Below are 11,602 nucleotides of genomic sequence, written 5' to 3' on the forward strand. Positions count from 1 at the left end.
AATTAACAAAAAGGGTATAATAGTAATCTATGAAATATTCTCTCTGTATTTAATTAACTAATAACTAATTTGTCTTTCCTATTTTCCCTCTTTACTTTGATTTTCACTTACAGATGTTCAAAGGGTTAAATTGATCTTCAAGATTGTCTTAAAGACTGACAAATAATGATTAGACTTAATTTATTAGCATATATGTAAATATTTTATATGTGTCCAGGTGTAGTTTTACATATACGTAAATCTTCAAATCAATAATCAATTTCTTTAAAGATGAAAGTCTATTTAAATTAATCATCTACTTTACACGCATTCAAATATTCATGAGGTTTTTATTTCTTTTTTTTAAATTGAGCCAAAAATCGAAGAGCACAAAGTCATAATTCAAAGTTATAATTCAAATCCAAATTACACAAGTGTAGGCAACACAAGTATAGATGTCTACACATATGCCTTTTCAAGCCAATAAAAAACTAAATGTACTTTTTTCTTTTTCAACATGCACGTATGCACTTTCAATCGCCCCTTTTTTCTTTGTTTTCTTAGTATTGGAATGTCTCAAATGGATCAAAAGCCTGTAACAAAAATAAACAAAAAATTGTCATCAATGCAAAAATAAACCCTGTGAAATAAAAAACACAATCAGAAGGTAAAGACATATCGACTATTTGAATTACTTCAATAGTAAAACCGTTATCTTCAGTTGTTAACGAATAAATAAAATTGAAATGTTTAAATTGTTCTAAAAAAACTAATCTGAAAACAACTAAATTTAATCACGGAACCTTATTTTACATATAGGTTTTTTTAACATTATTTTACATATATGTAAATAAGCTATTTATATATGTATACAAAGCATAACATTCATTATTTCTTTCTTTACCGAATGTATCTAACTAATAGAGTTTTTATGTACATCCTATATTCCTATTTATACTATCAAATAGTAACACTAGACCACCTATCAAAGAGCAAACCAATGCATAGTACACAGATTATCAATATATATATCGACACCTATATATCTTTTCCAAAAAAAAAAAGAAAGAAAGAAAAAGAAATAGAGTCGAGCATCTACTGTTACAAAAGAAAAACTTAAAAAAAAAAAAACTTTTTCTCACTGAACAAGATATAAGACATTTCACTTCATATATACACAAGTGCAAACACAAAGTAGTAAATATGAGATTAAATGAGAACATTAAACCAAACAAAACAAAACATAAACAAAAATATATTACATTAAAATCTGAGAAGATTATTGGATTGTACTTACAATAAGATCATATGATCCCTGATGATGGTAAAGAAATAAAGAATCACCTTGATTTAGGGTTAGAGAAAAGGACGATTAATTGAAGATTAGGGCCGGTTAAATGGAAGAGAGAGGACTAGTTATGAGATAAATCAGGAACTGATTATTTAATCTTCCTAAAATGCCTTTTCATGTTTTTAAAACTGCCCTTAGAGTTCCTTTAATTACGAAAATGACATGCACCATTTTTTAACCATCGATCATTAATCTATAAGGGTTTAAATTAGTTCCTTAAGTTATTAATAAAAACTAGAGTTTTTAAATGATACCAACCCTATGAGCACCTATATATTTATGTCAAAAACATCAATTATAAGTCATTTGCATTTAAAATCATGCTGATTTCTAGTTGATTCACTTAATGTTTATTCGTGAATACGAGTAATAAGTATAATTGACTTACTAAAAATTTAAACAAATAATTGAACTCAGCTAAACATTTTTGTACTAGGTTTTCTTTTGAAGAAAAAAAGTTCAAGAAATGTGGAATGAGTGAAAGATTCAACATTGAAAATTAGTTTTCAGTTCTATAAATTAATTGTTTTCACCCCTTTTATATATTCCATGAAAAAAAATTGATGTTTTATTCTCACCCCTTTTGTTATAGATAACATATATTTTTAACTCACTTATTTATTACTCAGTTTGATTTTTCTTTATTGACTTGTGTTTTTAACCTTTAAGAGAAAATAATAATATTTCTCTCAACATCTCAATATAAATTTTGTTTTGAAAACAGAGTTGTTTTTAAATAGAGTATCTTTTGGGTATTGATGTCTCGTTAGCGTGACAAACTTCACCAATCCTGACCAAACAACATCGGTGACGCGTGACGGTATAGGTATTATCGAAATGATATCGGTATTCATTTTAAACGCTTTCGTAATTGTGCTTCCTTTTTTTTCTCTCGACATTCTGATTACAAAATTTGTTGAAACCGAAACTGTATTCAATTGATTATGTTTTTGGTATAGTTACTTATAGAGTATGGTACCACGACGAACCGAACCGATTCCAACCCACGTCAGTTCCATCGTCTCAACGCGCAACCACCACTAATTTATTAGGGCATGTGGAATCAGGAAAATGCAATTCTCAGCCAATTAAAAAAACGGATGGGAATACAGTCTCCTCGGGTCCGGGTTTTTAATTTTTGCTTCAATTCAGTGAAAATATGAGAATTGATGATTTTGCAGTTTTTGATTGACGTTGTGCCGGGACAACTCTTGATGCCCTTATTATTTAGCATGTGGGCGGGCCTATACGACCCTCGATAAAGTTAAGGTGAATTTATTGTAAATCTAATAAATACTTTTAAGTTTGCTGATGAACAATCCACCTACTTGTTTGTTTGAACATCTGGAGAAAACATTTTTTTATTAATTGGCTACACTTTATTAAGTTCATTATCATATTCGTTCTGAACTTTTTTAGCTCTTTTAATCAAGCACGCTATTGAAAAATAATTTGACTCAAACCTTCTATTTTTTAAAATAGGAGTGTACAATCTGGACCGAACCCGAAATTTCAGAAAAACCACATTGAGGAGTGAGGACCGTTAGGCTTTAGGGTTTTAATCGCGTATTATATCCTGTATTTGTTTTCTCTCTGATTTGGTTTTGATAACCTGTTCATAATCTATATGCATGTAATCTGTCTCGGGTTGTATTGAATATTCTTGTTATAGGTGTGTGTTGTAAGTACTTGTAATGAATCAATTTGTGTATAAACTGATTTAGGTTAGATTGGATCATTGTTTGTTCTTGTGTATTGAGGGCATAGTTATTAAAAGCGATCAAAGCGTACTCCTAGGCGCAATTTTTAGGTGAAGAGGCGGTTTCCCGGATCTTAATGCTGAAGGCGCATATATAGGAGAAATTTTCGGTTTATTTTATTTGTTTTTGATTTTTTCTATTTTTTTGACTTTTTGAGTTTTTTCTGATTTCTTTTTCTAAATCATAAGAATCACCTAAAAAATAGGTCAACTTATGTAATTTACTCCAAAATCATCTATAATTCTTGATTATGTATTAAACATTTTTTGTATATTCTAGTTAAGCTGCATATATTTAAATATCATTATTTTAAAAGGTTTTAATTTTATTTTTTTTTGTGTTGGTTAAATGTTTTTAATTGTTAATCGTATTGAATTTTAATTATATTTGGGGAGTAATAGTTTTATATATCTATTACATATATATTATATATATTGTTTTTATTATTGCATTTTTTTTCTTCATGCCCTTGCTTTTTTTGCGCCTTGCGCCTAGGCCCTAGGCGATGCTTATGCGCCTTGAGTGCGCTTACCGCTTTTGATAACTATGATTGAGGGAGAGATTTCAGATTCATATTGTAATAAGTCTGTATGTTTGTCATGATTTTCATAATGATAAATAAAACCTAATTGTTTTCTTAGATTTTATCATGGTATCAGAGCTTATGGTTTAAGCTCCGATCGATTGAAAAATTAGGGTTTCTTAGAAATCGTGTTTTTTAATCAAATTAGGATTGTCAAAACGTGATTCATGTTACAATCTTGTATGTTTCATGATAATTGAAATCTTGTTGTGTTTGGTTTTGCATTTGGTTGATTGTTTGCAACTGTTCTCGTTGTGATCTTCCGTGTAATAACGGGTTGACCTATTAACCTGCTTAAATATGCAAAAACAGGTTGACCTGCACCTCTAGATGTAACTTACATGCCACCAAAATTATCTATACTACAACTTGGTATGAAGGAAAAAACATCATGCTTATCACACGAACAACCAATATCAATTCCAAAATAATGCACATACATCCAAAGGTTTAGGGAGTTCAAAGATAGTTAATTTCATGACTACAATCCTCAATTTCGAAATGATCATGCAGAAGTAGTCTTTCTATCTTTCATTGCAACCGTGTTATTGATGACTAGCATTGCATCTATGAGGCCTTAAATTGGTGTTGAAATATAGCATGATCATAATGTTTTTGCTATGTAGGCTAATGAATTATCAGAAGCTTACGGCTTTCCTAGTTATAAGATTATGAGGTTTTATGTTGCAACCAATATTCATGAACAAGCTGTGTGAATAGTGAAGCTGGCTCATTCATCAATTTCATTGGCTTGTCCTATTCCATCGCCTTTCCTGTAAAGTGCAAGGTTTATTTCAGAGTGATTAATTAACACGTTTGGATCAGTTTGGTTTTAGTGCATTTTTATAAAAAGCAATGGTTCACTTGTTATGATTCAAAGAGTATGATCCCTGATGTTTTCAAACAGGGCTGGTTATTAAATCAGCAGCCTTGCTGGTTCACAGGTGCATCAGTTTCAATTTTAACCTGACTCCATTAGGGTCGTCCCTGAAAATCGTTAAAAGATTTTGGGTTGAATGTGAGAAAAAAAAATGGGCCTTAAGTAAAGGAGTTTTTATAGGTTTAAACTTATTGTTTGGGTTGTGCAAAATTCTCTTTCAAAAATATGGGCTTAAATGAATTGGGTAATTGAGTTTAAACATAACAACACATAATTTATTTGAATATATATTTCGGGCCTGTCTGGGGTGGGAGCTGTCACCCTCCCCTCAGAGCCAGCTCTGGACTCCATTTTGGCCAGAATTTGTTTTAACCAAATCAAGTGATACTTTCTAAAACAACCTATTTTGACAAGAACTCTATTTGCTCAAAGTTGTTTTAACCTATGACATAACCCACCCAGCCCTCCCAGTTTGCTGGAAGTAGTACTAAGATAGGAAAGGACATGGACCTACCATCCTTCATAACAAGCACCATTGTGCAGTCTACAACAGTTGGTATCCTGTGGGCAACTGTTATCACAGTGCAATCTTTAAATTCTTCCCGGATCGTTTTCTGTATAATGGTGTCAGTTGCATTAACGATTGATGCTGTGGCTTCATCGAGCACCAATATTTTCCGTCGCTTCAAAAGGGCTCTTCCTAAGCAAAGCAGTTGTCTTTTGTCTTTGTCCAAGACTCCAGTTTGAACCATCTTGCACAACTTTATTAATTATATATATACCTATCATATGTCATATAACGCTTATAATATCATAAGTCATTAAGTCAAATTTCTTACCCAACGAGTCCAGTCCCCCCTTTTTATCTTGAATAGCTTCTCTAAGTTCACATTTCTCAACAACCTGATAGTGAAAGTTAGCATTCGTTTAAGGTTTTGGTAGATCTACATCATATAACTTGTAAAACTTCACCTTCCAAATTTCTTGATCACTATGCTCGGATAGGGGATTGAGATTGTAACGAATTGAACCATTGAATAATGTTGGTTCTTGTGGGATGATTCTAAAACTTGATCTAAGGTTATGAAGTCCAACTGAAGTGATATCTATATCGTCTATAACTATCTTTCCATATGTAGGTTCAACTAATCGAAACAAAGCACTGATCAAAGTCGTTTTCCCACTGCCCGTTCTACCAACGATTCCAATCTTGTGCCCTCCTTCAAACACACAACTGATTCCATGAAGAACCAAGGGAGAATTTGGTTGATATCTTATCTGCAACACACACATATCCAAATGGTCTATAACTCTTGAAAGTTGAAATCTTATGCATGCAAATAAAGTTGAAACCTTTAGTACTTACTTTCAGGTTTTCAATGACAACTTTACCAATACTTGGCCAGTTTGTTGGTGGGTGGCTATTTTCCATTACTTCCAGTGCTTCACTATGAATATGCATGTATTGATCCAATCCTTCAACTGAAACTATCAGATTCGATAGTTGACATTGGATTTGAACAGAAACAGCAAGGAATACGTTCAATGAGAGACCGTATGAAAGAACCATGCCAATGTATCCTGTTATTACGTACATGTTAGAAAAGAATATATTTATTTTGTACTGCTAGAGATTAGATAGATTAATGTCACTAGCTAACCCGAGGCTGAAGCATCAAAAGGAAACAAAGTTATGGCTAAGGCAGAGCTAGAAACAACAACTACACATAGCATTTCTAGACGTTGAATCAACCACTCGTTTGCTGAAAAGCAATGAAACAATGGGCTCGTGTTGTCATCAATAAGGGTCAAATGCTCTAAAAAGAAACGGTCTTCTTCTCCAAAAGCTCTTATGGTAACAACACCAGCAATCGATTGTGCAAGATGACTTGCAACTAATGACTTACTCGTGCCATCTAATCTCATCAACTCCTTTGCAGAAGCATAGTAGAATTTCTGAGTAAAAAAAATAATAAGGTGAGAATTATTACATATTTTAAGGAGTAACAAGTAACACAACTTATCAATGCATGTAACAGTGGTAACACTAATAATTAACATATATTTTACTGTATTCTTGAGTTTTTTATTTAAAGGTTTAGAAAGAAAAAGATAAGAAAACTTTTCTTTTTTCATTCTTGAGTTTTTTCATTAAAAGAAAAGAAAGAGAATGGAAAGAAAAGTTAGTGTTTTTTTTCCTCTAACACTGTATTCTTGAGTTTTTTATTTAAAGGTTTGGAAAGGAAAATATAAGAAAACTTTTCTTTTTTTATTTTTGAGTTTTTTCATTAAAAGAAAAGAAAGAGAATGGAAAGAAAAGTTAGTGTTTTTTTCCTCTAAAACTTTCCAGTCAAATATGGCCGGATTCGAAAGAAAAGTTTATAGTCATGACAATATTACTAATTTACCCTATCTTTTCCTTCCTATCTAACTCAATAATGAGGACATTATTATAAAGTTATAATTTTTTTCCTATCTTTTCTTTTCTATCAAACTCAAGAATGTAATTAACACTTTCTTTTCTCATATTTTATTTTAACTCGAGAATATCTTTTAAATATATAATTTCTTTTCATTTCTTTCTCTATCCAATCTTATCATTTCTTTTCCTTTTATTTTAAACCCAAGAATGCAGTGTTAGAGTTAATCTCAGTTTTCATCCCTAAGGTTTGGCCATTAACAACTTCGTTACCAAGTTCATTTTGTCATAGATAGATTTCACTTTTTAAACCCTTTTCGTTCATGGCACTAACTCTGTTAGATTTTAAACCCTTTTCATTCATGGCACTAACTCTGTTATGGTTGAAACCTATAAAGGGTGGCGGTAAGCACCGATCCCCTATTCAAGAGGTCTCGGGTTCAATTTTAACTTCCACTGGTATTTTGCCTTAAGTTAAACCTCCTGAAGGCCACATGCATGCCTGGCGAAGGGTAAGCTAAGCTACACATTGCGCGGTCTCATTTGTTAGCAAGGTATTAGTGGAGTCTATAGTTCTATCCAACGGACTCTCATGGTTATTAAAAAAGGAAGCACACATGGTTAAAAGTTTAGGAGTACATCTTCTTACTTGTAGAAGCATTGTTACATAAACCATTGGAACGATGACAAACAAGATAGGCCAAGTTAGGAACGCCAAGATCCCGAAGCTAAAGTATGTGTTCATCGTTGTGCCTAATCCAATCACGAACTTCATTGCCAATTCAAGGTCCACAACACTCAGATCAGATGAAACCTAAAACAAATTATAGATTCATAAGTTTCTTGTACTTCATTCGAACATTAGCTTATGTTACAAGACTTACCCGACTGGTTATCCTTCCTACGGGCGTTGAGTCATAAAACGACATTGGTGCTCTGAAAAGAGAAGTTACTAACGTGGAGAAAACTGCCATAGATGCATTAGTTCCAAGTTTAACCAAATAATAAGATCTACCATATAAAAGGAACATCATCACAAAAGCCATGACCATGTATACTAGTAACATGGTTGACTCGTTGACCTGAGAACCCTGTACTTCACTAGCCAACCACAGATTTTGCAAGAACATTCCTACTATGAACAAGAAATGTGACAAAACTGACAGAGATAAGTAGAAGTAGCCGCTCCTATGACCGGTACTCTGGCTAAGATACTGTTTGTATGGCTTGAGGCCTGTATCCCCTGCTTCTCGTTCTTCTTGCTTTATAAGTTGTTCTCCTACAATCTGTTCTCTCGTGTAAACATTTTCTATTTCTTGATCAGGGGATATAGATCGCTGTTGAGAACCATTGGCTGATAGATTATCTGAACCTGAAATATTACTAAGTGCAATAACTAGGCTTTGGAATTCTTTACATGACTCAAGCATTTGACCATAGGTTCCTGTTTGCACAATCCTTCCTTCTGCCATTAACTGTAAACGTAATTAATTAATCACGAGCATTCAAACAGTTTTGTATGAAAAAAATGCAAAATGACTAGTTTGTGAATACTGAATAGCTTATTAGCTCATCAAGATGTCATCAAAAGCAGGCAAAAAATCGACTTGGTGAGTTACAAGTAACACTGTCTTGCTTGAATGCTTGATAGTGCTTCCATGATGTAATCCTACAGATAAAACATGTTACGGGTAATATTCATATTATACAAGAAATCAGTCATACAAATGATGATTACTTTGAACAAACTGGCTGCGGTATGGGCATCAACCGCGCTAAATGGGTCATCCAGAAGGTATTTATCTGCATCCTGATATAACGCGCGTGCAAGCTGAACTCTTTGCTTCTGTCCACCACTCAAATTCACACCTCTTTCTCCTATAATTGTTTGATCCCCAAATGGAAACATCTCAATATCCTTCAAAAGTGAGCATTTCTTAACCACTTCTTCATACTTTTCATCATCCATTACTGACCCGAACAGAATATTATCTTGAACAGTCCCTGTTTGGATCCACGCTGATTGTGAAACAAATGCCACTTCTCCATTAACTTCAATCTGAAACACACAAAACAAGATTACCATAATCATTAACATTTTTGTTTTCTAAAATTTAAAACTTAAAACTGACTTACTGTGCCTTTAATGTTTGGAACCTCTCCCAGAATAACTGATATAAGAGTCGATTTACCCGATCCGACCTCCCCACATACAGACACCTTGTCACCAGTCGAAATTTCTAGATTTATATCGGTTAGAGTCGGTTTTGAACCATCATCGTTCCATGAAACCACATCCGCTTTGATTATTAAACCTCCGTGTCCTACGCCTACATTAATCTTTCGTTCTTTCTGCAACTCGGGTGCCTCCAAAAACTTAAGAATGCGTGTTAACGCAACCCTCGCTTCAATAAACACAGCTGCCACATCAGCAATGAGCCGAATCGGCTCTTGAATTATGCGTATCGTTGCCAGAAACATGAACACATTACTAGCATCAAGCGGGATTCCTATAAAATTACACGTATAAAACGTCACAGTTGCTGCAATCGGGGGTGATGACCAAAACAGCATTAAGTAGAATCCTCTTTGCATCAAAACCGCAGATAACCACCTCATCTCTTCATTTCTCAACTTTTCAGACGCCTTATGAAAATTTTTCTCCCAAGCATATAACTTCAAAACCTTCATACTTGTAACCGCCTCGGTTATCGCCTTCAATCTTCGGTCCTGTGCCACCATGAGCTTTGTTAAAATCTTGTGCTGGGATTTACCCAACGGAATGTTCCCTAAAAAGATTAAGATTATAACCAACAAAGCCACAAGCGCAGCCCCTCCAACTGCAAAATAAATTATAAATATCCCTAAGACATATTTGCAGACCAATGGTCCAAATCTGGTGAAACCTAAACGGAAACTCGCCGATTCGATTAGCATCAACTGTGGCATAATTCATTATTTGACCGGGCGAGTGACTCATGCTGGCGTCATTCGACAACCGCAGCTGCTTCTGATAAATAGCAGCACATAACATCGATTTCACTTGTAACCCGATTACTCGGGTTCTAAAGTTTAACTGTCTTTCACATGCTGATTCGAAACATTTGGAAACAAACAGGGATAATGTGAGATAATAACCTTCATGATCAAATGCTTGTTTCCCCTGGACAACTTTTATAAAAGCCCGAAGAATTAACGGACCCGAAGCTAATGAAAGCACCCTTACCAGCGCGAAAAACCCTGTGATCACCAATCCCTTCGATTGCCACATAAACAAAGTCGACAACACCGACGGATCACCAAGGACGCCATTTCGTTCTCTCTCCGCCTTTCGTTTATCCAATATTTTCATGAATGCTGAATAACACATTTGGGCTTTATCTTCATCTTGCAGTTTAGGGATATCGTCCGCATCGAGAACTTTACTTTTCCCGGTTACCAGCAGTGGATTAAGCCACCAGAATGTGAAGTTACTAAGAATTCCTGCTTTCGCCTTCAGACTGGCAGCATCTTTGGTTACCAAAGGCGCGTAAAGCGCACCAGTTTTGGCATCCGTTTGTTTTCTTTCCATAAAACTAATAAAACCACATCTGGTGATCAAAGTTTTTTTCTCAATGAACATAGAAAACAATATATTTTCGGTAAAACCCGACGACTTTCAAGAATTAATTAAGTTAGCACTCATATGATATGACAGGCACTTTGGGTCCATATGCAGAAAATTAAATATACCAAACTTAAATAGCCATTTATAGCACATGCATTGAAGAAACACTAACCGGACCCCGGGCAGATTACTGGTAACCTGGGGGTTGGATAGCTGTTTTCCACGAGGGGTTAGACCCTTGGAAGATGGTTCTTCTGATAACCTGCAAAACAGACACCGTGAGCTCGTCACTGAGAAGGGGGGGTTCCTCCTTGTGACCACCCTCCGGCGTGAGAATCAGACTAGATTGCTCTTTGAATATAAAAGTATATGAATACTATTAGAGCAGTTATCAAGTAAGTTATACGAGATAGTAGATGATAAAATGATAATACCATTTGCTGTCTTTTATAGCCGAAGGTAGGTTTCCAAGGGGTTTAGCCGGCCCAACACGCTACCAACTGTAACCTATGCACGTGCCCTACCTGTGAGTGGTGGATAGGTAGCGGCTGACACAGAGCAGGCGTGCCGTGCACTCTTCGTCTTCTACCAACTGCAGGCTAGGCACGTGGTCTGGCAGGAGTTGGTGGGCAGGCGGCGGCTATTGGTCACAGTGCTGTGGCATGCTGTCTGCCACGCTGCTGTCAGTGAGCTGTCGCATTCTTGGTCAGATCTTTTCTTTACCTCGTCAGGTATCACGCAAAAGATCCTCCATCATACGGACTGGCCCATTTTGGCGGGAGTTTTCCCCCTCCCGCCTTTGCTCATTCTTTCAGGTGACACTGAATATTTGTAAGTGTTAAGCCTTATGCGTGTAGCTATGCTGTGCGGGTAGCCTTCCCTGATGGCTTGTATCCGCAACTGCGGGAACAGGCGGGTTACTTTACCATTGGGAGGCTTTTCCCTGCGTATGCAGCTTGCATACTGCGCGTAGGCTTCTCTGAGCATGGTGGGTCCTGCGGGAGTAGATGGTCTTTGCGCAGA

At 35.3% G+C, this 11,602-nt stretch overlaps 1 pseudogene across 1 annotated transcript; it reads right to left on the reverse strand.

Moving 5' to 3' along the window:
* Window positions 1-4,342: 4,342 nt before the first annotated feature.
* LOC143548276 (ABC transporter C family member 10-like) lies at window positions 4,343-10,692 on the reverse strand (annotated as a pseudogene). The gene is made up of 11 exons (XR_013137925.1): window positions 9,109-10,692; window positions 8,711-9,031; window positions 8,535-8,641; window positions 7,857-8,447; window positions 7,622-7,786; window positions 6,215-6,509; window positions 5,920-6,134; window positions 5,526-5,831; window positions 5,393-5,456; window positions 5,068-5,314; window positions 4,343-4,446 (listed from the first exon to the last, which is right to left on the reverse strand). The product of XR_013137925.1 is annotated as an ABC transporter C family member 10-like (transcript).
* Window positions 10,693-11,602: the final 910 nt, after the last annotated feature.

This window comes from Bidens hawaiensis, unplaced genomic scaffold, assembly GCF_021521415.1.
Source record: "Bidens hawaiensis isolate Kalapana, Puna unplaced genomic scaffold, B.hawaiensis_p1.1 tig00014983_1, whole genome shotgun sequence".
Taxonomy (NCBI): domain Eukaryota; kingdom Viridiplantae; phylum Streptophyta; class Magnoliopsida; order Asterales; family Asteraceae; genus Bidens; species Bidens hawaiensis.